This window comes from Pyrgilauda ruficollis, unplaced genomic scaffold (assembly GCF_017590135.1).
Source record: "Pyrgilauda ruficollis isolate IOZ18807 unplaced genomic scaffold, ASM1759013v1 scaffold24, whole genome shotgun sequence".
Classification (NCBI taxonomy): domain Eukaryota; kingdom Metazoa; phylum Chordata; class Aves; order Passeriformes; family Passeridae; genus Pyrgilauda; species Pyrgilauda ruficollis.
In genome coordinates, this window is record NW_024523648.1 from 17658514 (window position 1) to 17685200 (window position 26687).

Here is a 26687-nt window from a genome sequence, read left to right on the forward strand (position 1 = left end):
AGGTAAAGACCTAGCTTTCTACTCTCTGCACCTCTCCCCGCTGGGTTTCCTACTGATTGCCTAAACGTCTGAAAAAACTGAGTAGCAGGAAAAGAACAAACCAGTGGATAGTCACTCACCCTTTAACATGGAGTCTGCTGCTGAATCACCACTGGATGAGAGGTGAAGGAATTCTGAAAAAAGTCAGCAGCTCAAAACTAGGAAACAAAGGAAAGTAAAAAGGATTGAATACTTCAAAGATGCCTTGTGACCTTAGCAGAAGGGTACCTGTCTGGTAATATTTTAATCAAGTGGATTAAACTAGGTAGCAATTCTCAGATGAGGGGCCTATGTAATTTCCCTTTAAAACATTTTGCCACACCCGGGAGTGGGGATAGCCACTCTTAGCTGCAGGCCATGCAAAATGTACATTTGCTTTAGTGGGGTTCATTGTCCTACTTAAGTATTAAATGAGGCGTTTTTCTGCTTTTTTCACTCCCTTTGATGCAAACCTCAATACGTTAGTGGGTGATAGCACCCAGTCTGCGAGCACAAGTCAGACCAAGAGGATCTTCTTGAGAAGGAAGGGGAACTGTGGTACTGCACCTCTGCCCAGCAGCCCTTTAAAGCTGATGATTCTGTGCTCTAAATGTAAACAGTGGCAATAAAGAGAGTTGGGAATAAAGATAAACCTTGATACTGTAAAGCGAGTATTAAATCCTGCTTTATATTGTAGACTTGTATGCCATTTTTACAAGACTCTGCTTTGTTGCCCTGTGGAACTACACAGACTTTTGCAAGTAATAGAAAATTTTCCTGTTAGCCAAAGTTTTCCTCTGGGTAAGAGTAGTTTCTCAGCATTTTGAGATGGCTGCTTTTTGATACACTCACAATGAGCATTTCCTTAACCAGTGTTTGCTTTTCTGTTCTACCCCTTCTCGGGAAGGCAGGAGCGTCAGCAATAGGACGAAGAATTTCTTCGCAAATTAAAAATTTATCAACTTAATACACATACAGCACCTTACACTGTGACTTAGTTTTACTATTTCAAAAAATGCTGATGGGACTTCTTGTTGTTACATATAGGAGATTTTTTCTTTTAAATTAATTGTGCCGTAGTTGGATTGTAATTTCCTTACAAACTGAAGGGAGAAGTTTGAAGTTGAAAATCCAAATAATCAGAGCAATGTTGTAGAAGCAGTGCTTATCAGAACTAATGCTAAAAACCTAGCACCTACATCCTAAAAACCATGTTTAAGGCCAGAAAGAAGAAAGGGTTTCGACATAATGTTCATAATTATTAAATGCAAACTTTAGTTTTAGATAGACAAGAATTTACAAAGAAGGTACATTTTATAGCTGCAGGGAAGAATGAGAAATTACTGGAGTCTTAAGCTTATTTCTGTCAGTGTGCTATTCCCTGCACCACATGAACAAGTATCTAGAGAAACAACTATGAATCAAACGGTATTCCAAAAAGTTAGCGGTGTTTAAAGCTCCAAGGAGGAATGTTTGAAATTGTAGGAATTTTTGAATATCTCTTTTGCTGTTCTGTTAAAGAAATAATTTGAATCTTGGATCTTCATTTGAATCTGGCTTTCCAAAAGTAAATATCAATATGGTCTGTTAATTTTGAAATATATTGAAATTGTCATCACGTAGTTGACAGTGACTACTAACAGTTAAGAAAACCCCATGATCTAAGGAGAACAAATAACTACTGCTTACTGTTGGACTCTCATCAAAATCCTTCTCTCTCTCTCAAAAATGCAGCTGACTGTAGCTGCCAGCTAATGTACAAACAGAACCAAGAGAGGGAACAGCTGCGCTCTGAAAAACAACATAGCTCAAAGGCAGCAGCACCCGCCTCAACTCCTCTGGTATTTGGTTTCAGGCTAGAATTATATATTTTGGGGTACTTTTATATGTGTAAGTAAGCTTTTCTAAGGAATCTGTAGGATTATGGTTTTCTCAAAAAGAAAAAAAAAAAAAAAAACCAAAACAAAAAAAAACCAAAAAAACCAAAATGTAGCAGCATGTTGATTTTAAAAGGAACTTCATCCCATTTTTTCTTACTTTTGTACTTTTAACATTTCTTACAAATTTCTGCAGCAGTGTTTGTTGAATAGGGTTTGTAGGTACAGTATTATGCAGACAGCATCTCTGAGTCTACTTGGTAAGTGCATGTTGGCCAAAAAAGTCCTATGCCTGATTCACCTGGATTTTGAGGAATATCACCTAGAATTTGGTGGTAGGTACCTAATAAAATATTTCTGCCTGGTGGGCTCCTCTGTTATGGGAAGCAGGACCCCTCATTAAAGAGCAAATAGTGTGTGTCATGTTTCAGGTGGGACTGGAGGTGAATCTGCACATGGCAGATAAAAAACAAGATAGCAAGTGGCTAAAATTAGGTCAATTACCCAAACAGAAAAAAATTAAAGTGGTGAGTATGAAGAGTGGTAAGTATAAAGGTGTTAATTCATGCAACTTTTTGTGTGCAGTGTGGTGTGCCAAATATCATTCTATATCTCACTGAAACACACATAGGGGTTGTTACAGGAAAGGAAATTTGTTAGACACTAGAAACTTACGACAGATTGTTCTAATGAATATAAATTCAATATTGCCATAAAATCTAACTCCAGTGACTCTTTAAGTGGCTCTAGGTTTTTGTGTGGTAAAATGCCCTTCATTTACTTCTCTTTTATCTCTATTGCTATTGTGTGTTTTGCTCCAGATGGCACATGATAGAGTATCTTATTTTTGAACTTTGTAAAAATAAGTCTTAATGCTTTGTTTGCTTCAAGCCAAAAGAACCTTTATTTCCTGTTTGTTATGGTTTAGCAAGTGGTCTGTATTTTAGAAAGGGTGTAACACTTGTATTTTCTAGGTAGTATGACTATAATTTTTTACTCAGGAAATAAAAGTGTATTGTTTTGATTTCTTAAGAGGTGACTTAAGATGTGTAAAAAAGTGTATTGCTTTGATTTCTTGAGAGGTGTCTCTGGTTCATGTTACAAAGTTCTGGTTTACTGAGAGAATAGGCTTTACTCTTCCTAGGGAGCATATGGTGTGTTGTTTTCTGCATAAAACCTGGTAATTTTCAAGGGCAAGACAATTGCAACTTGTTTGCTATTTTTAGAAACTTAGGTGTTGCTGTTGCCAAGCATACAAAGTAATGTTGCACATTGGTTTTTCACAGGGACAGTAACATGGAGCCAGAATCTGTCTGCTCCTTCACTGACGTCTTGCTCCTGGGAAGTGTTTCCTTGCTGGGAAGGTGGCAGGCAAATTCTGTCCCCAGCCTTGCTGCCCTGGGTGCTTCGCCTCACCTGGCTGTGGGGCACCCTGTGGTCAGGACAGTGGACCTCATCATGGAGTGTCGTTTTAAGGACAATTTGTCTGACCTAAGACATTTAAGTTCCCTCGCAGATGAACTAGTAGTGTTAATTTGGTCGTTGGTAATAAATCTTTCAAGGGATACGTAAAAAATAGGCATCCGGGTTTAGTAATGACTTCTGTGATGACATCAATTAGGATGCATTGTAAACTTGATTGAAGGTGTATTTCAATTGGTAGTGTCCTAAATGAGTCTTCTGAGATCACAATTATGGTATGTGACAAAATGAATACTTAAGGTAAATTTACTTTTAATTAGCACCATGGTTTGTGCTTGCAATATCATTAGATTTGCAACATGTGTCAGTTTAGGAAGAGAGGAAAAAAAAAAACACAATTACAGAAGACTCAAAACTAGTAATTTGTTTTTATTATGCCTCATATGAAATCTGTATTTCTTATATGAATACAGAAGGTATTCTCTGAAGAAAGAAAATGAGTGTTTTTCTTTGAATTCTAGTCATAGGGGAAAAAAAAGAACCTGATTACTGTGTACTTCCAGTTTTCTGTGAAAAGTATCTAAAAATGTTATAATGGCAAGTGTAGTCATAAAAGTTACACTGAAGCAAAGTTGAAGAAAAGGAAAAGAGAAGGTTGGCAGTAGGAAGACAAAGCTTTGAAAGTTATTCAGAAATTACAGCATTTTAGCTTTATTCATATTTTAGTTCAGATTCCTTGTTTTCTGTTACTTTAGTGTACTGGAATTGTAGTGACTCGGAAATTTTGTCTGTTCTTGAGTTTTAGCATGCGCTCAATTGTTTTCTTCTGACATCTGCAAGTTGGATGGCTCCTGGGCTAGGTACATCTTGGACAAATTAGAAAGCTCTTAAGTTTTGTGAAATTATATCAATAACGTAATACAGATTTTTGTACTAATGCTTCTAGTAATACTGAACAGCTGGAAAAAATTACAAATGTTTTAAAATCAGAATAAACAGAGCAGAATATTGTTTTGGACATGCTGTGCAATGTCTTCTGGTAGTTGTGGGCCGTGTCCTGGTCATGGTGGCTGGTAACATCTCCTGTAGAGCTGGAAGAGTGATGGATGCTAAGGAAAGCCAACTTCCCTTGGGGTATACCTGAGGTGTTTGTTGGGCTGAGGTTGCCTGTCAGAGCTATGATTTTTCTGGTGGTACCAATGACTTAGGAATAGTGTAATCAGTATTATCTGTTAAAATATTGAGTTATGTTAGCTAAGCAATACTAGTTGGATGGGTGCTGGATAATTTTGCTGGCTATTGCAGAATAACAGGAGATATCATTGTAGGCTGTAGTTTTTCCACCGTTGAATGCTACCATGAACACTGAAAATGTCTTGAGGGCTGTGAGAGGAAACACACAAGAACTTTGTGGGTTATTGACCAGAAAGATTTTGTTCAGTCTTGCCAACAGTAGACCTAAGCTGCATGCAAAATCCTGGCCTTCCTCCAAAACAGCTTGTGCCTCTTGTACAAGGTTCCCTGTCTGTTCTGGGCTCTGACTGAGAGTCTGGACAGCCGGCCAGTGCCTCTCACAATGGCAGTGACTGCATTTGGACCAGTAGCCCCTAGCTCTACATCAGCTTTTTCTGAGGTGTGTGACAATAAGTTGTAGTATGTTGCAGTGAGTTTAGAAGCTGTTGACGAGGTCCTTGGGTGTGGGGGCTGACGAGGATGCTGTGTCATTCACACCTGGATGCCTGCACCAGTCCTGAAACACACCAGGCACATGTTCTTCCTTCCTATCCTGAGTCATGGAGTTACCAGTGGCAAACTAACAAGCAACTGAACAGACTCTCTGGGTCACTTTGTGAGATGTGGAATAAGCCATGTGCTGGCTAAATATAGAATATGTAAACTGTATTTACTTGCATTTAACATTGGCTACATGCAGATGTTGGGAGCCTGCGCTGGTGAATTTTCTAAACAAAAAATCGTCTGCTTGTCAAAAAGCAAGAGATTGGCCTTATTATACCAGATCCCATGTGTCCTAGCTGGTTTCATCACGTTGCTTCAAATTGTGCTAACACCTGAATGCAAAAGTTAATGTTTGCTAGGGTTTGGGGTTTTTTTGAGATGATAATAAAACCGGGAATTTAAAATTCAAGAAATCTGTTACATTGAATGACCAAGCCCATTTTGCAAAACTTGAAAATGGCATTTACAAAAACTGGAGATGATAAACTGAATTTGAATTTTGGAGATGCTATTTAGGTTGGTGAAACTTGATTACAGCAACTTCTTGATTTGAGTACTGCCAAGTTCCCTTGGAGGGCTGTCTTTGTCTTTTGAACTTTGCAGATGTCGGATTTTTTAAGTGCATTATATGGAAGCATTTGTAGCATAAAGCTAAGAGTGAAAGCAGTGTTCTGTCATGTGCATCTGCTCAGAGACCAAAAACCTTTGCAATACTGTGGTTAAGATGTTTTGTTTCAATTTTTTTTTCCTGTATGTTAGGGCTGTTGACATTTTAGGAATTTTTGTGGCAACAGTTCAGTGGAGGCAAACATGATTAGAGACTTGGAATGGGGGAGACAACCCACGTCCTATATATACCTCTACTACTGGATATATTTGGTATACTGTTTGAAATAACTTAACTTTATTTTCCCTTTCACATATGGGCTAAGCTGTTTGTTTCTGAATAGTAAGCCACACTGTGGTGGTTCTAGATCTGTAATTACTGGAAAGGCTCTGAACACAATCAAACCTACTCTTTTGGCATTGCCTGAATTGGACTGAAATAAACAGCTTTTAATAGCACATATCAGCAAAACTGCCTGTTCAGAAGTTGTTGACTTTGTCTTCTTACACTTGAATTTTAAAATTCAATTGGAGCTTCAAGATGGTGTGGCATTATTTGCTGGGTTTTTTCTGTTTGTTAGTTCTTGTGTTGTCAAGAGTAGAAAGTTAGAAATAAGTAAAAGAAAAACCTAATGCTGAACCAATGCCAAGTTTGATTAATATTTTCAATGGCATAAACAAGGTGTTGTGTTTGAGGAGACTTCACCCCTCTGGTGGGGATGGTGGCCATCAGCAAGTATGGAAGCCACTGTTCATCAGGAGTCTGCAAGCTTGTAATGTTTTCTTAATACAGTGACTTTTTATTTTTTTTTAATTGCTGATCACCCTACATTATTTACAGATGGAAAATAATGAAGGAGAGAGCACAAGTTAAAGAAAAAAAACTTGGTGATAAATATTTTGGAAGTATCTGCAGTAGTTTTATTGAAATGGAGATTACTGTCTGTAGCTCTGAGGCAGCTGTGGCTCTTTGGTGCATTTTGTACCAATTGATGCCTCTGTGTTTATTGAGCTGTAAGGTGAAGGACTGATTTGGGTGTGTGATGGTCTTGTGTTGAGTCCCTGCTCTATCTGTTTAGGTACAGGTGGAGCAGTAAGCTGTGAACACTAGTAGCAGCAGTGACAGTGGTTAAACTTTTTGGGGCAGGTCTTTTAACCGTTGGTGTTACCCGAGCAACAGCATGAGATTATGCAGGGAGTTGGATGGGGTGGGTTGTAGCCCAGCAGCTGAAATCTCTGCCCCTGTGTTTTGTTGTAAGAATACTCATGATCCATAAAGAAATCACCACGTTATAAGAAGATATTAAGCTATTAGAGAACATCCAGAGGAGGACAATGCAGATAAGCCAAGGGCCCTGAGGGAAAGTCTCATGGTAGGAGTGGCTGAGGGCACTTGGTCTCTTCAGCCTGGAGGAGAGTGAGGGGAGATCTCATTGAAGTCTGCAGCTTCCTTTTGAAGGGAAAAGGAGGGACAGACACTGACCTTTCTTCTGTGGTGCCCTGAGGGAATGGCCTGAAGCTGAGTCAGGGGGGCTTAAGTTTGAGGTATCAGGAAAAGGTTCTTCACCCAGAGGGTAGTTGGGCACTGGAAGAGCTACCCAGGGAAGAGGTCACAGCACCAGCCTGACAGTGTTCAAGAAGCGTTTGGACAATGCTCTCAGGCACAGGGTGTGACTCTTGGGGATGGTCCTTTGCAGGGCCAAAAGTTGTACTCAGTGATCCTGATAGGTCCCTTACAGCTCAGCACATTCTGTGAAATAAAGCTTGTAGGCTTGTTCCTAAATGCTCTGTTTGAGGCTGCTTTTATGGAGACCAGCTTACTGGGGAAAAAAATAATAATATGAGGTAGGTTGTCCAGCTGCCAAACTGCAAGGATGAAATTGCAGAATGCTAATTTAATATTTCTCTTGAATAGCGCTGCAGATATGAGGGATGTAATACAGAAATCAAAACTAGGAATACTGGATGGTAAGACCCTACAATCCAATTCCCTACCACTAGGAAAAAAGCAATTATCGCCTATAATCAATTTAATAACTATTTTAAAACTAGGTAGATTTATTTAGTTCTGCATTCTTACTGAAAACTTGTCACCAAACAGCACTGCTCTGATGTTTAGAAAATTCCTCTCATACCCAACTGAAACTTTTTGCTCTGGCATCTTTATTTATCTTTGGTTTTGTGCCACAGCCTTTTTGTAGTTTAAATAACTCTTGTTTCTATGAGCCTATAAAAGCTAATGTAGCCCTTTCTCATAAAAAACCCCCAAAACAACACTTAGTTTCCAGCAGGACTTCCTCCTTTCCTGTGATGGTGCTGGTAACACCTCTTGCACCCGTTAAAGGGTGAATTACTTTCTGGAAAAATGGACAATAATGTTGCACAGTACTTTATATACAACCTCACACAAAGCTTAAGTAGTGTTACTTCTTCTTTTCCCACTTGAACATAACGTTCCTGAGGCACACTATGTTCCTGTTTGCTTTTTTAACATTCATTTTCATCTAGATATGGACTTGTTGATCAATCCGTTGTTCCCAGGCAGAAAGCTCATGTTCTGTTAGGGAGGATTTCTCAGTGGGAAGTTTTGTAGTTAGTTGCATCTCATTTCTGTTATTCTAATCCTCAGCATTGCCAAAGTTCTCCATAGATCAAGTTGTAATCCACCTCTGATGACAGTTCCTTCCAGCTTTGTGTCCCAGGGAGCATCATTATGGCTGTCCTAACCTTTGTTCCAAAGTAATTATCAAAATTATGCCATTTTGATTATAGACTGCAACGTGTCCAAACTAAGGTGGTGCAACTTCTGGTTCTTGCACAATTACAAACTTCTTTTCTCTCTTTCTTGGGTAGAAATGATTAAGTTCAGAGCAGAGGGCCAAATTCTGTTGTGTTTTGGTTTGGTATTGATTTACAGTAACTATATGAAGCTATAACAATTTTGTATTCCTAGGAGTGTCAGACTAAGATCAAACAAGTTCTTCCCTTTGAATTTGCTATTTCAGTTATTTATAACTGCAAATGTATTTGTTATGTATGAATGCACAAGCGCAAATTGTGTAAGTCTGAGGTGGATGACAGCGGGGAACACTCTTAAGATTACTAACTTGAACTAGGTGAGTGCTGCCATTGCTTTTCCCCTCTGTTTCATGTAGTATTTTCTGCCCTATATCTGAAGATGCTCTGTGGCAGCTTTTGTGTCCTGTGCGTTCTTCCCACAACCCTGGCAGAGCTTGCAGGAGACCAGATTCGAGTTCAAAGGATGACATTAGTGAATGGGTGATTGCTCTGACTGGATCTTGAAAGATTTGTCAAGCCATTAGTTATTTATTTCTCAAGCAGAAACATGAAGCACTGTTATTTTTTTAATTAAATCTGGTTCATCACTGAACTGGAGGTATTTAATATTGTTTTCCTAATTAAATATAAAATATTCAAGTGACATTCTTGATAAATCTCATTAAAAGAAGATTAGTTTTGTAATCCACAATTTTAGAAGATGGTGATGAAGAGTAGGATACCTGAACTAAAGGTGAGCAATACTTACCTGGCATGGCAGTTTCTTTGTATGTTGGGATTTAGGGAAAGGATTGTAATGTTTTTTGCCTTAGTGTGTTGAAAAGTCTTCTTGGTGGTATGAAGCCATTTCAACAGTTGCTATAAGATCTCTCTGAATCTGTTGATTTCATTTATGAATAAATACCACAAGTAAAATATTAGTGTGTTAAGTGTAAACTGCTCATCTTTCCCTTTCCATGTATGAAATATAATGCTTCTGGCTCTGGATATTATTGGTTGTGTTCAGAAGACTTTGTGAGGAACATATGGAGTCATTTATGTGAGATATCAATATATATATATATCTTTATTTTCATCATTAAAAAATGTGACATACTTCTAACCATTGACCTCTGTCTCCTATTTTTGTATGTCTACTGAATCAAATGAACTGTGCATGATGAGGATCAATGTTTCTACCTCATAAAACCCATGAGATCTGATCTGTTATGGAAAAGTACTGCACATCTGCAAGGAAAACTTTGTGTAGAACTTGAACATGTGGGTGGTCTGGTTTCCCTCCTGGAGTTTTCCAAGGTTGCCAAAGTACCTGAGTGTTTTATTGCAAAGGAAAGCTTTATGATGTTTTCTTGTGCTGAAAATAGGAAGTGTTTGTCCCTGAATTTAGAAGTAGAGGGAGAACTAGGATGAGTTTCATTCTGCAGCAAGAAAGCCATGTTAAAGAAACTTGCAAGTATGCTTTGCTCAAGATTGGCCTAAATCACCCTAATTAGGATGTAGCCCTGGAATGGCTGTATCAGCTCTTGTTCCGCCTGTTGAAGTAAGCAATGATAACATGGCAACTGGCTGCTGGAAAATATCATCTGCTGTTAGAAAACTTTCTAAAATGCCTGAAGTGTATTTGGTTTGCTTTCTTACAGCAGTTGTTTCTATCTGTTAAATGATAAAGTTGTCTAGATGCTGGGAAGTGCATTAAGTTTTTTTAAAGACATAAGCAGTCTGCTCAGTACTTCTGAAACTGCGCTGTTGGTTTGTCCCATCAGGTGCTCTTGCTTTCATTCTGAACAGGGAATTAGAGCAGCTGACAGTGTCTTATCTGATACAGAGAATTTTGTGCTCCAGTAGGTAGAGAGCACAGTAGAGATTTAGTCCTTGTTAAACAATTCTTAAAGTGTTTGAGTATATGCAGCTTTGGCTTTTGCATACTTATGTGCTTCTCTTGGTTACTTGCATGCAGTGAGAAAGATTTAAACAGCAGTGAGTCTGGATCAGCAGCAATGCTTCTGTCAGACAGTTGAAGACCTCCTCTCTTGAAATAAGATTTTACTCTTTGTAAGTTACTGTTTCTTTGTTATTAGTTTTTCTAGTATGGTGTGGCAGAAAATGGGGGGACTTTGGAGTGCAGTTACCTATACTGGTGGTTCTCTAGAAAATGCCTATTGTGTGAGGCCAGCAGAAAGCTCTTCTGCTATTAGTGTGTTGGTTGCAGTTGCTTATGAAGTAGGTCAAAGGGGCCTGAAGGTAGACAAAAATATGAGACACACATGTTGGGTTTTTCATAGTTAGGGGATTAGGTAAGAGAGTTACAATAGCAACAAAGAAGCAATAAATTGTACAGCTTGCTGGAGTCCATAGGCTGTGAGGTTTCATGCATGTGCCTAAAGGTCTTACTGTAAATACAAATAGTTTGCCTACAGCATAGGGACTGTATAATAAAGTTACTACTTCAGTTAATGTTTCCCAGAAGAAAGAAAAATTTGAATCCTTTATTTAGGGAATATCCCTTTCAATAAAATGCTGTCACACTCTTATGCTCTTGAGGTGGTTGAATTGGCTGTTGCAGAAGAGAGCTCACACAGGTGCAAGAGGAGATGCTAGGAGACCAAGCTGCAGAGAATGTGACACTTGCCATGGTGGCAGGTCCTCTCAGGAGATGGGATACCTTCTTTCCCTTCCCATATCCTGCATGCAGTCTTTGTTTATGCAAGTGATTTTGCTCACACTAACAGACTTACCCTGAGGACTGCGATGGTGGTTGTCTCATGGCTCCTACTATTTGTGTGTCCTTTTTTGGGCTGGGCTAGAGTTAATTTTTCCCTAGTAGTCGATATAGTGCGGTGTTTTTTGATTTAGTGTGAGAATAGTGTTGATAACACACTGACATTTTATTGTGCTAAGTAGTGCTTAGAATAAGTCAAGGACTTCTCAGTTTCTTTTAAATGAGGATGATGGCTGAAATGTATATATGGGAAGGAAGGAAGAGGGGGGAAATGAATCTGCAGAATGGTAAAATGATTAAACATAACAAATAAAGTTATTTGGTGTTTAAGACAATGTATCTTTTTTTTGCTATATCCGGTCAAATATTTCCTCCATAAGAAAGGAAGACTTTCCATAAATCATGAAGATAAGTTCTGTGGAAATACATATATCCGTATGTGAGGAAGACCTATGCAGTTCTTCTGTAAAAATTTTTTTTCATACAAAGTGTGATGATCAAAGATGATAAGATGTCATTCAAAGTCATGCTTTGACTTCTGCTACTATAGACTTCATTATTTTAATATAGATGTGCTGTTTCACTTCAAAAATACTTAATGACAGTGCTTGACATGTCAAAATGGCTATCGACAAAGTACCACTTTTAACTTATAGCTACTATTAACTTGCTACAGAGAGGTGTCTGGTTGGAATCAGTCTGTACCTGCTACGTGTTTCACTAAAATATTTGATACTAAGTGCTGTGTCTGTACCCAAATGGAAATTAGTCCAAATCCATAAGTCAAAAGCAGAATATTTAAAGACTATAGTATTATTTGTAGACTCTAATAAAACAGCATGGTCCTGTTAAGTTTTCCTTCGCTACTACTTGGAAACCATTGCTGGTATCAAGTATAGCCATGTAAGGAGTACAACTTGATTTGGTTGTTTAAATCTGAAGAATCATCTCAGTCTTGCAGAGATAAATGAGTATTTCACATATTTAATTACATGTTTAAGAATTATTATGGCCTAAGCAGCAGTCACTATTTCTCTAGTATATTTGTGCCATTCAGATTTAGAATACTTGCAAATACTTAAATATATAAAATTATGCAATTGGGTAGGTCAATATTCAAGATAAAGCTTTTGTTATATATAACTGTCTTTTTCCTGTATATCACCATGCCCCTCAGACTGATGCTGTGGTAATAGAGGAATGCTTTTCTCCTAACATGTGTGAGATGTACCTCTCAACAGTGAAATGACACTTACCACTGTGTATAGTGCAGTTTTGAAAGCCACATTTTTAGGAGGGCAAAAAAATGGTAAAGAGTAGTGGGAGAGGAAAAGCATAAAAATTATTTGAAGGCTGGAAAAATACCTTGCAATGTGAACCTTGGTATTGATTTTGCATAAAGAAGACTGGTATGTAACTGGCTCACAGTGTTCAAGTACCTTTGCAGAGAGAAAATTCCAAGGAAATTACAGTATGTGAGAAAGTAATAACAGGAAGCAATAGCTGGAAGCTGCAGTCAGATAAATTTGAATTGGAAATAGCAATGATAATGAGATTATGTGGAGAACTGGGGACAATCATAAGATATGTGACAAGAAAAATCTGTTGTGGAGAATATGTCTGTAACAAGGTCATTATGAGTAGCATGTTCTTTGTAAAAAGTTACCAGAAACATTTCGGCCTTCATATCCTGTTTGTGTAGAAGCTATGGAAAAATCCCCACATTTCTTAATTAAGGGAGGAGAAAATGTTCTGGGAGGTTATCAAAAATGCAGGACAAAAACATTTCTTGTGGCAAAGACTCAAAGATACATCTTCTCTAAAAAATAAAATGCAAATGTTCTGGCAAATGCTGGAGTTCTAATATTCAGTACTTCAAAAATCAGTCATTTTAATGCAACCTCATTGTAGCACTTTAGTTTTGAAATAAATCTTAATTATCTTTGTCAAAATAGTCTTAAGCTGTGAGGAGGATCAATGGCTTTGCTTTTGCCTTCAAAAATGGCAGCTCTCATGAAAGAAGGAGTACTCTGTAAATGCTTTGAAAGACTCTACAGGTGGGAGAACAGGGCAGTAATTTGGAGGTAAATTTTCCTGACCTGTTGTACATGACTGTGATATGAGAATAACTTTTTCTGACCTTTAGGAGGGAAGAGAAATCTGATTGCAGGAAAGAATCTGAACTTTATGCAATATTTTTGGCCTTGTTTTTTGTTCACTGTATGTATTTTGCCCAAAGGTTATTTATACTAGGTGTGCTTGAGCTGGATACTCGTCTCTTTACAAAAAATAAGAGTGCTTGTGGGTCTTGTGGTATTTTGAACAATTGTGGATGATAGCTTTCATAAAACAGCCTTAAAGGAGTAGCTTGTGTGGGAGTCAGAGTGGAGCTCATGGGCCCTGGCAGACACTGTTACCATAAGACCTACAGAGATGTCATGGAAGGGTTCCTCAAGAGAGCTCTGAAAAAACTGTGCAAATATTCACTAAGCAAGTTTTTTTTTTTAATGAGAATGGTTTCCTATCTGTTCTTTCTTTGGCAAGATTCATCCATTTTCCTGCAAGGGAGGAAGAAATATTGCAGGCACAGCATGTCTGGGGAGAAATGTAGATTCACTGGGCCTGAAGCTGGTGGAGCTGGGTTGGGCTTTGCAGATAAGGGCACGGATGGGAAGAGGGCTGGGGAGGCTGGCAGAGGTGCTGCAGAGCACAACCAGCAAGTGAGGGTTGTCTTTGGTCACAGCAGCCAGCCAGGTCTTGCAGCAGACAGCAGCAGTGGAGCTGGACTGTCCCAGAAGTGGAGCCAAGCGAACAGTGAAACAATCATAGCTGCTCCTGGGAAATTCTTGTACATGCCAGGGCCAAGATTTGCTTCTGCTTTTCTTGGATCTCTGTCTTGAGCTTCTCATAGAAAACAGCAAGAGAGTTGGCATTGCATTGAATTGGGAGTTTGACCTCCTGGAAAAGGGGAGTTGAAAATCCAAAAGCAAAGCATGTGAATTCTTGTGGTTTAAGAGCAGATGTCCAGTTTAATATAATATAACTCCCCAAAGCACTACATATTTCCAACCAAATCTAAACCAGTACCAAATACCAATGTCAGAGTTAGGGCCCTGTTTCTGAATTGGCCTTCCATTACTTGAGTTCTCTTCAGATGGTCTGCAGTCAGTCTTTTCTCGTAATGGTACCTGAGTCTCTTATACTTCTGTTCTTAGTGTTTTGAATGGCAGGACTAAAATTACTGAGTGATGATTCTTTCCTTCTCTGTTCCTTAGCCTAAGCTATTGGGAGAAGTAGGAAAGTAGCCTTCTTTCACAACTGAATGATCCGAGCTTCTCTTCCTCAGTATTTCAGTTAATTCTAGGGCTTCATGCTTCAGGAGTACTGTGTGTGCTTAGCATTACCAGTGATGGCTGGTAATGTGCCTGGAGATAGCTATTTTGCTTTAGCTTGGGGTCACCAAACAAGCTAATTTTCTATTTATAGAGTGGTTTTAGAAAAACAAACATACTTGTTCATGTGAAAGTACTGTTAAGACAGATGTGAGAGGTAATGATTTGGAAAGAATGTTTTGCCATTTGAAACTGTGTATAACAAGGCAGAGAAATTATTTCCCCAAACTTAGAGATGATAGTTATTTCTCACAAAAACACCCCAAAAGAAACGATATAGTGTTTCTTTCCAGCTTTATATGGAAGTTAATGATGTTCTGTAGTGCTTGATCATCTCATTTGAATATGTGTGCTCTGGTTAGTGAGCATGAACCAGCTTTTCAAATTTTGAGTCTGTTTATTTTGAAACTGATATTTTCAATTTTGGAGAAAATAAATAATCCCTTAAAATTGGGGTTGGGTTTACCATGGCTGTTAGATATTGTGATATTGTTGTGTCTGAGTATTTTGTTGTGCACTTTGTGGGGTATTTACAGTGCAGTCACAGATCAAAAAATGCAAATCCTCACTCTCATAACCTAGCCTTTTATTTCCATAAGCTGCTGGAGAGCTAATAGGATCACTAGTTTATTAGCCGAAGAAAATTTGCAAGAAAAAGCTGGAGGAAGGAAAGGCATAAATGCCTTAATTTAAATAGTGGGATACCACAAATGAGGCTGGATTTAGTTACTTTTATTGGACAGTGTAAAGACAACAAAAGAAGCTAATGGTCTCAGGCTGTGCAAAGGAGGGTATTTACATGGACAGTTCTGGAAAGGCTTCTTGCTTTCAGGCTCTTGATGAGATCTGTACCTCTGTCGCAGCTTTTGTTTGTGAACAAGTACTTCTGGAAAGCATGCATCTGTGGTGTAAAAATCTTTTGGTATATTTTTGTCAGACATTAGAAAGGAGAATGGTGTTTTTTTGTTTTTTTTTTTTTTAACTAAGAAAATAACAGGCATGGTTCCTGTGCTCCTGTGTGAGGCACAACAGCCTGAGACATCTCTGTGAGTACAGCCTCTGGAAGAGCAAGGATATTGTGATGTAGAGTATTACATAGCAAGTGTCATCCCGGGTAGCACACCTAAAAAGTCTGTTATGATCTGTTAATAAAATAATCAGTGTAGAAAATGTTTGAAAGGGGTATTTTATCACAGTTGGACTAGTTGATCATGAAGGTCATGAGGCCTTTATGATGGAAGCAGTTGATCATGAAGGTCTCTTCTGAATGACTTGACTGCACCAGCAGCTAAAATCCACACCTCTTAAAGGAAGCCTCCTGTCGGTCATCTCCAGCCTGTAAGTTGCCTCTGAGGCAATATCTTCATGTCAGGTACAAAACAGTATCTGGAAATATTAGGCAAAAAAGAGCTCTTAATTACATGCATTTTTCAAGCTTATAGATTTACTTGAGTGGCCTTTATATTACCAAGGACAAAGAGAACATTAGTCTATCTTCTGAAGTAAAGTCATTAAATTGGGAACAAATTAGCACATCATCTGTGTGCTCAAGACTTTGAGGATAAACAATTACCTAAATTCAGAATATATTAAATAGTAACAGCATGACTCTTACATCTCACTGCAGTATATCCATGTGATCACATTCCACTTTTATTTTGCACACAACTTTTCCTAAGGACTTACTCAAAACTTGGATTATGCTTTTAACAACCCGTGATTCTGACATTCAACAATGATGAGTTCACATAGTTAAATTTTCAGTACTTAAAATAACAAAACAAAGCCACTAAAAAAAAAAAAAAATGCAACCCCCAAACCAAAACTTCTGTTAATTGAATTCAGATGTCTTGTTTGGAGAACATTCAATTAAGCACAAGAAAGGATAAATTTTAGTTCAGTGAAAAGGTGAGTTTGTAAGTTTTAATTTCTTTATTTCTTGTTGTATAATTATGTTTCTTATGTGTCCTGAAAACTGTCTGGGTAGCACAGTATCAAGATTTTGTTTGTATTTTCTTACTTTACTTTTTTTCTGCTTACTCAAAAGCCAGGTTTTATTTCCAGCTCTAATTTCCATGTCTAGCTTCAGAGTCAGTTTCAAAATAGGTGTTTTTTTTTACAAGTCTTCATAAATTTGAGATTTTAGAAGGAAAATGTTCAATTGTGTCTTTAGATTGCAGAAAATGTCATCTCTGAAAATTCACTTTGACCTTGTTTTTAACATTACTTGACGCCAGAAATGGTACTGGCAGTATGAAAATAATGGTTTAGCTGGAGGTGAATAAAAATGAGTGTTTATTCATAATAGTGCCATGTGAAGCTGCAGATGCACAATACTTGAAATATTGGTGATGTTTCCCTCACTGTTTTCATGAAAATAGTCACTCTTCGTAATTAGTTGTTCTGTTGTCAGCCTGGGAATATCACTGAGAGCAGATCTCCTGTGACCACCTGGGCAGTCACTGGGCAGTCTGATATGCCATCAGGACTGCTGCCAAGGACTAAGGAAGTAAAATCAATGGAGAAGCTGGAGAATGGATACAGGACTCTGTTGCATCAGTGATGCAGGGAGCCAAGCTGCCCTCGGCTTCATCAGGTTGAATGTTCTCTCTCCCTGTACTGTTTTTCCTTCTTGGTGCTGATCAGATGAATGACTGAATCACAAGTCTTTGGGAAGAAGCACATCAGCAGCACTAGCACAGGTCTCCCACTGTATGGCATAGGATGCTCTTATGAGTCAAGTATTATTTTTTTAAGTATTTTGTAGGGTAGGGATTTCTTCTAAAGTGAAGGCAGGAGTTTAAATAAAAGTGTGAATTTGAGTTTTTCTAAAAGCAGCAGTAGGAAGAGAAAGCAAACAGGTTTTAGTGCAAGCAAAAAGAAAATCCCAAAGCAGCTTGTAATCCCTGTGTATCCTTCACACTGCAAGACTTAAACAGAAGTAAGCACCTTCTCAGGATTCCTACTTTCAAAATGCGCTGTTTCAATTCAGAGCTGCTACAAATTAAAATGTAGTGAGGAACTGTATCTCGGTGAATTATTTCACATGTTCGTACACTTTAGTGTTGGACTATCCAAAGATGCATTTGCTGATATGGTCATTAGTTCAAGTTTAAAAACACCATTGTTTTTAGTGTCCCACAGTTTGTTATCAGCCATAAAAACTTTGCTGTTCAAGTGCTTTACACAAAGTGTGGAGAAGCCAGAGGGTGAATGCTGTGTGCTGGGAATAATGGATTTGATGCAACTGTTCAGCACTCAGAGGTTGTGGTGAAAGCCACTCGTGCAGTACGAGATGTGGCACTTGCCAGTGCTGCTCAAGAAGGGAAGGTGGCACCGCTGAGGTGCCTCTCTGGGCTGGTCACTGACTGGGCAAGGTGGCTGGAGACTGCTGCCAGGGTGTCACCGGGGCTGCAGAGTGGCACTGGCAGCCCAGTGATGCAGGTGCCATGTTTGCACCCAGGTACAGCTCAGGGCAGGTTTGGAGAAGGCAGAGGGATGGTCGTGTGCTGGTTGCGAAGGTCTCTTGGGATGCTGAGGGCAATGAGAGTTTAAAGTAGGGTCTAGTTTCTGGTTGTGGTTATGTTTCTTTCAGGGTGTGCTAGAGTGCAATAATGCCATTATAATCAGAAATTTAGTAGTGTTTTATAGAAGTAAATTTTCATTACTGTGTTAAATCCTCAGTCTCCATTAGGAGATATTCTTTATTGATGAGAATGCTGAATGTATGAGTGTAGTATTTTTCATATGGTATGGTGCTACAGCTATTATGACATAGGTGCATGTTAAGGAAGATATCTATTAAGGATGAGTACTCTAGTTTTGAGCAATATCTCGTTTTAGTGCTTAGCAAGGAGCGATGTAACATTTTGATTATATTTGCAGACGATGCTGAAGTAAAGATACTGTAAGAATACCAGAAAGGGCAGAGACACATTTCAGAATAATGTAGAAATAATACATTGACAGTAAATAACAGGTCAGTTGTGGAAAAAAATATGGAACTGCCATACTTGCAGAAAAATAGTTAAAATGCCAAAATTGCATAATGTTCTGGGTCCTAATGGCATACTAAGAACAGAAGTCAAATAAAAAACCAGATTGTGTGCCAGATTGCAAGGAAGTAAAAAAGACTATAATTTTAACTGTGTGAAAACAGTGTTATGTTAAATGTGATGATACTCTTCCATTTGTAACAGCAAAAAAACTTCTAATCACTGAAGACATCATAGCTGGGTTTCTGATATTTTTTGTACTGCCTTTAGGAGTTTCCTGAAAAGCGTGAACTGCCTTCACTTACTTCTGTACTGAAAACAATTTTTGAGATTGTAAAATGCTTACTTCTCTGTGATCATTTTAACAGAAACCGTAGTTCATCCAGGATATTGCTCAGCAACTGGGAGGAGTAAAACTGCTCTCGCCTTTGTGATCTTGGAGTGACTAAATTGTTCCTAGATTTTAGTTGTACTGTGAAATCACATTTCCCTGCCTTCCCTAACTAGTACTAACATACACTGCTGTCCTATTCTGTCTGGGTGAAGTCATTGCTGACTAGCAATGTAGTATGAAGTAATAAAAACACAGTTAAAGTTCTTGAAACTTCAGAGTTGTCTTTTATTTGTGTTGTACACTTAGAGGTTTATGGATGCTTTGGAAAGGGTGCCTTGATTGCCTGGTATTTTTGTGTTAATATTGTCAGAGTATTGTATGAAAAGAAAAGTCCACCTTGTAACAGCTCAGGTTTCTGCAGGAAATCCTTCTTTCCTTCAGAGGAGAAACTATTCTGCATAACCAAAACTTAAGTAGCTGAAAGTTTCCAATGATTTCAGGTCTGTCTTCCAGCAGAAATTGTTCTGAATGTTCACGTGGCTTCTGATAATTTGAGAATCTGTTCTGCAGAACACCTGAGCAATTAGCATCAGGAATAAGTACCTAGGTAAATGGTGAGTTTCATTAGTTTTCTCTTTCTGGGTTGTGGGTGTTTTTTGGTTTTTGGGTTTTTTGTGATTTGTGGCTAGAGCACCATTATCTAATGTGATGAACCTATTTGCTTCTAGTGTATCATCTGCCTTAGCCCCAGCAATGGTACCAGTGTTGGCCAGTGAATAGGGCTCTGTTGAATCTACAACTTGGAGAAACAACTATGGAAGTCCAAAAACTTTTTAGACACTGTTCATCTTAATATTTGTTTTCTTGTTCATTTGTACTAAAAGAGGAGAGGGATCCACCTGATGCTGGAATGTTTTACTCCATGTTTCTTGGCACTGATGTGCACTGCCCTTTTCCTCTGTTGGCTCCCACAGTAATTTTGAATGTGTTTGCATTTAAATGTGTCCGAATTACACATCCAGAGAAGATGAACAAGCCTGATGAAAGGTCTAGAGAAAAAGTCCTATGAGGAGCATCTAAGGAAGCTGTCATTGTTTCGCTTGGTTACCCTATCACTTTTCACCTGAAAGAAGGTTGTAGCAAGCTGGGGGTGTTACATCTCTTCCAAGTAACAAGCAGCAAGACAAGAGGAAGTGCCTTAAATTGTGCCAGGGGAGGTTTAGATTGGATATTAGAAAAAATTTCTCCACTGAAACAGTAGCATTGGAACAGGAAGCCCAGGGGAGTGGTTGAGTCACCATCCCTGGCAGTATTTAGAAGATGTGTAGATGTGGTGTCTAGGGCCATGGTTTAGTGGTGCACTTGGCAGTACTGAGTTAATGGCTAGACTTAATGGTCTGAGAGGTCTTTTCCAGCCGAAATGGTTCTGTGATTCTGCAGTCTTAAGTCTCCTGGGAGCTGTGGCCATTGGCAGTTGTGAACACTGTCTCAGACTCTGTAGATGTTTAACGTGAAGGAAGTGGTTCTGCTGTTGCTGGTAGCACTCCCAGATTCAGCAGTGATGGTGGAAGAGGTTGAGGACATGGCCTCTTCCCTTGAACAAGCCTGATCCCTTGAACAAGGCAGATATTTTGCATGGGATCTGGGCTTTTCCTGGGATCTGTGTACCTGCAGTAGCCCAGGAGGATGCAGCATAAAACAGACTTTGCAATGCCAGTGACGAGGTGATAATATCCAAGTTTCTGCTTTTTTGGTTTTTTTTCCTCTGGGCGAATTCATAAGGGATGGCCTCTGTTAGTTAATAGCTTTCAGACGTGGTACTTAAAATTTGACTAAGCATTCAGCAAGTGCCATGAGAATACATGGTGAAAATGGATTCTGTCATTCAATTGCTTTATAAAAAGGAGAATATCACCAAAGCTATGGTTTGTTGAGTGCAGAAAGAAGCAAAAGGCTCTGAAATTTTTTCTTTAACTGAAGGTGGCAGGAGTATGCTTACCCTGCTGGCATCCTTCCCAGGCCAAGCAGAAATGTAGTAGCTTAATATGACATGATGATTCCATGCAAAGTTCCCTTTCTTCCAGTCAAGATTGCATGTAGAATATGATTCCATTATAATAAAGGCACACTTCTAAATTAGCAGGTAAGATAGAAGGAGAGAAACAATGAACAAACCAAACCCAGAAAGGATATATGAGCACAAAACTGGTCTTCCTAGTTCTGCTGTCAAGCTCTAGTTTTTGGTTTTTTTTGAGGGATGATGGTATGTGTGTTTCATGCTGTGATTCATGTATCAGGCCCTTTGTTTTAAAAAGAAAAAAAGGCACACAACCACCCTGGTTTCAGCTCGGGATGATGTGTAAGATTCTCTGTCTTACTGTAAAATTGTAGTTTTATATACACCTCATATATCTGCATATGTGAAATCCTGTTTGTGCTCACTCAATGTATGTTCCAGCTGATGGCACTCTATTTATGCTTCTTTCTTTAAGTTTCCATGATCTAAAATGGCAGTATATTACAGGGTTTCTTTGGAGCTAAATGCATTGCTTGTTTATGTGCCAACAAAAGAGTCAAAAGTGTATGAGTTTATAAAGTCCTGGACTTAAATAAATGAATAGTAAACTTTTAGGGATGTTGGAAACTTGATGTGCTTTAGTTAATAGTGAAGTTAGTGAGTGCTGGGCCCTACATGAGTGTGTCATGTATCCTCTTTCCAAAGAGGTGCTAATCTTAAGGCAAGCATTGCAGGAGCAGACCTTATTTTAAAATACCAGGTCCTCTCATGTCTTTCCAGAAACTATTGTATTAAAGTAACCCATCACAGGGCTTTTATAATGGTTCACTTTTATAACTCTTAAAAAATATGTCAACAATGATTTGTATTTAAGGATGACTGAAAACTAAATTGCTATTAGAGATGTTTGAAATGATGACACCATTTTGTCTGATTTAAGGGAGGATTGCAAAGAAGGGAGGAAAGCTGTCTGGCATGGGAGTAGGAGCTCTGGGCCCAGTCAAGTCATTCAAAGTACTTTATTGCTTGTGCCTTGGCTGCAAACTCACATCTCAATCTGAGTAAATACACTGGTGTCTTCTGAAATACAAGTATGGGTAATCCCAGAGCCATTGAGTTTTGTCAAGTCTTCTACCTCAGTTTTTACCTTCTTAAGGTCCCATTTTTAGCTTTTGAATTTTCAGTAATTCAGGCTGGTATATTTTCCATGTCAGGAATATGTCTGGGGCTGGGTTGTCTTTTTTATCTGTTTGTTCCAATTTTATTAAAAAATAATGTACTGTTTTAAAAAAGGCAGATATGGGAATTACTTTGTTTCTTAGAGTTTGACAAAAATAAATTCTGGAGGGCTCTTGATTGTTAAATAATGTAATACAGTGGAAACTGCTGTGGGAAACGAGAAGAAAACAGTGGAGACCTCTTAAACAGCTTGTGTGAAGCTGCAGTGGCAGCAGAGAGGAGGTATTTTCACAGCTGTATTTTGTTTGGAGTTAGAGGACCTGAGGAGTTGACACTGGCTGACCGTAGCATGAGAGCTGCCGATAGCGGATCCATAAGGATGTCAAGACTTGGAACAAAATGACTTGTGGTAGGAAGTCTGAGATGAATTTTTGAGGTCTAAAGAGGAAAGTAATGCCACAAAAGTCCCGACACGTGTCCCAAAGCCTAGAGCGTTGTCAGGCCAAAAGACAACGGAAGCCCAGAGCAAACTGCTGCAACTTTGCTGAAAGGCTATTTCATGTTCATATCAGGGTAGCAAGTTGCTGTGGCAGTGCAGTCCACTGAATGTGCCCTTTGCAAGTACATAGGTTGTGATCAGATGGAAACAAATTTGGTGTTGGCATTATACTGATTTTTGAGGTTTTTTTTTTTTAAAAGAATCTCACCCCACAGGGGTCTGTTCAAAGGGTAGAGTTCCATATTCTTCAGAAGGTAGCTCCATCTTTGAATCAGAGGTCAGGATAACTTACATAATTGTTAAATTCTCCGTGAATAACTAATGTCAGAACTGCAGGCACCGTCCCCGTAGCTGCTTGTGTGTCCTGATGGTTTTTACACTGCAGACTGTTGTTTCTCTGTCTGGTGATGCTAGGTTCCTTCATTTTTAAGTACCTGGCTTTAAACTACAAGAATTAAAAACCCCAGACCAATAAAGAACTCAGTAAAAAAAAAAAAATCACCAAACAAAACCTGTGAGCAGTGAACACTTGAATACATGGAATTTGATTTGACTTTGTTTCTGCAGTGCTTGTATGAACACATTTCCTGAGTGAAGATTGCATCCTAGATGGGGCTTACTTAGGAGAAGTCTGTTTTGCAATCTGTTTTTGCCTGGGGAACTCAATTTAACTTCAGAGTTACTTGCTACTAATTACAGGAATACTTAGAGAACCTAATCTGTAAAGGGACAGAAATCCTATGTGAAGAAAGACAAAGCCATAAGAAAGTTAATGAGTGAGATCTGGATGTTCTTGCCATGTAAGAATGCTTTTACTTAAGGAAATACATAACTTGCAAGTGTGAACTAATCTGTAATTGTATGTAAGTTTGTATTTAAGCTTCTAATGCACAGAAAATCACAACTCTAGCTTTGTAATAGGGGAGAGGGTGCTTCTTGTGTTACAATTGTATAAGATTTTTTTGTATTCTTCTTGCATCCTTGGGGATAAAACAGAGAGAATGACACATTTAATTGTTAATATTTTAAATATATACTATATAAATAGTAGTTAATAATAACCTTTTTCTACAGTTGCTGTTGACAGTTAGATAGCATTGAATAGTAGCCTGGCTTAGCTCTAGAAGGTCTTCAAGTATTTTTTTTTTTATGTAAAACAATATAAACAACTCTTTTGATTAGATTTCTCTAGGTAGATTTCCCTATCTTTTTTTTATAATGTCATCTTTCAGAGACACGTAGACTCTAATGCAGAATAAAGGACATAGGATTGCATTTTTCATATATCTGAACATGGATTTCAGTATGCTGCAATTTCTTTACTCTCTATCTCAGCCATACTCAATGGAAAATTGTAGAAACTTAATACTGTTGCTGAAATTACCCTGTGAAATGTAGAATAACACCACTCTGCCTGCTGTGTGGTTAGAACAAGAAGCCTCTTCTCACTTTTCAGCAAAAATTAAAAAGCATTGTCATAAAGTTCTGGCATTAGAAAATAATTTTTACTCTTAAACAGAAGGTTGACAAGCATGTCCTTAAAATGTTACACCATCAAACATAATATAGTAGTGTATCTAATTTATACTGGTCTGTAGGATGTGACAATGTGAATACCTTTGCTATCAGTTTTGAAACAACTAATTTAATGTTGTATAGAAATCTTCAAACCACTGACACAAAGCAGACATTGTTGCTTATATATATATCTTTATATATTTAGCTAGTTATATGTAGATATAGTAAAAGAAATTACTTTAATCCCTGTGTACATTGAGAAGTTGAATTTAGATAATGACTACTATATTGTCATGCATGGCACGGATGTTTTTCATATATTTTAAGATGTCTCTCGTAAGAAACATTGTCTGCAGGAGGCCTGGTGAGGGGCAGTTAGAGCTCTATTAAACTGCCACATCTTAGTGGTGACATCCTGATGTGGTTCTCCAAGCTAAATAAAACACAGGAAAATGATATAAAAAGAAAGAGCACGCCTAGGTAATTGTTACCAGTAGTGAATGTTTGCAACTCAGAGTTCATGAGTGCGGTCAAAGCATCCAAGAGCAGTCCTAAGTAAACAGTTATTCCAGTGAGTCCAAATGCATTTTAGACCCTCTTAGTTGCCATCACCAAGTTTGAGCTCTTCCCAGTTAGGTTAGGAGCAGATATATAAAGTGCAAATCTTTCCAGGCTTGCTAGAGAGCACAAGAGAAATAATACTGATTTGAAGATTTCTGCTGAGGCTGATGACACTTGGTCTGCTTCTGGAGTTTTACGGCACTGCTACAAGTGTAGTTACCTTTTCCACATAACGATGTTAATGCAGAACCTGCCATTGCTGACACTTGTGCAACGCTGGTTTAGTCATTGGAGAGCTTAAGACAGCAGGAATTAATACATCTGAAAACTTGTCTTTTAAAGGTTTTCACTCAAACTTTTGAAAATTGAAAGCATACAAAATGCTTATCAAAAAATCAGTAGCCAAACTTCTGCTGTTTCAAATGGGAACATGTTTCTATTTACTGCTGGATATGCTTGAGTTGATGAAACTCATGGGGGCTGTGTAGAGTCTTTCACACAGGTAAGCCTGCTTTATGCACAGTGGGTCCTCAGCTGCAGTAATGATGGCAGCATTAGATTTTGAAGAGCAAAACAATGCATTCCTTTTTTATTCATAGGGTATCCTACCAAATGTTTACAAATCAATCTAACAAATCACGCACTCATACAAAAATTGGGAGAAATCTTATTTAAGATCGTGAGAAATGAGGCTAAAGGCAGAAAAGGTAATATTTCTAGAAATCATAAGGTTTGTGCTGGACTCTTGCAGTGCTTTGTAGAGGAAGAAAATACTTCCAGAAATACTGACCTTTAAGTTACCTATTCCATGTAACAAAATTATTCTTCTCAGTAAAGGCTGAAATCTAAAGTAGAAGTTTTGTATTGCAAGGGTTTGGAATGGCAGGAATGGGGTTAATCCTCTACGTTTACAGTTGCAGGAGATGAAAAGGTGCTGAAAATAGAGAGGGAGGTTTAAGTCTAATGCAATCCACTGTGCTTGCTAAATCTTATCCCTTGTTTTTGAACGTGCAGTTTATTTAAAATACAAAACTCCTGCACTCAGAAGTCTGTGTCACTCAAATGCATCTGTTTGAGGCTGGGGTAGAGAGGAGTTAAAATGTCTTCATGAATAGAAGCTGGATAGTGTGAAAAATGAGTAGTTTGGCCAAAGCATTTATAGTAATGGAAAATATTTCTATTAAATCATGTTGAAGTCTCAAAAGCCATCTGAGGCTATAGTATTTTTTTTAGTAGAGATTAATAAAATTTTATGCTAATGTGTCATAAAGAAGAAATAGCTCATTTAGGTACATTATGTTCCTTATCTGACCTACTTATATGCTCCATTTTGCAGTTATAGGCGTCTTAACAGACTTGGCAAGAAATGCTACTTCTAATTTTGTGTCTCTTAAGACCTTGGAGGATGGGAAGTTAATAATGGTTAAACAATTTGTAATTATTTTTTTATTTTATTTCTATATTCAGAAAAGAAAGCTGCTTCTTACATAGAGCACTCTTGCTTTTCAGGAGGCATATAAGTATATGGAAGAGTTTTACAGTGGTTCTCCTGTGGCACAAAGAAACTGGTTAGGAGAAAAAGGAGACAGACTTGTAAAAAGGCTCTTTTTAAAAATTTTCATTTGTACTTTTTAAAATCAGATACTAAAAGAACTTGAACTATGGAGAAAGTGAAAAACAACATACAGCTTGATCTTGTCAGGCTACCTCATATGGGGGGTCCGTTTTCCTAAATGCAGCTGTAAAGACGTGTGACAAAATCATAGCAATCATATGACTCAGATGTTGTGAAAAGCACACGCAAGGAAAACTCATTTGGCTTCAGCACAATAAAAATATGAATAATTCTTTAGAGATCTATGCGACCAATTTTCTGTGAAGCGTGTTCCTTTTTTCTCTGCTAGGAAGGTGCTGCCGGGGTCAGACCACAGACCTAGGCAGCTTCTCGGAAATGTGCCTCCAGGGACAGGAACTTCAAACCAAACACCCAACAAACCACTCCTTCTGGATAGCA

At 38.3% G+C, this 26687-nt stretch overlaps 1 protein-coding gene across 1 annotated transcript in view; it reads left to right on the forward strand.

Moving 5' to 3' along the window:
* Positions 1 to 26687, forward strand: part of UST (uronyl 2-sulfotransferase) — a 153178-nt gene that overhangs the window by 19486 nt on the left and 107005 nt on the right. The window lies entirely within an intron of this gene.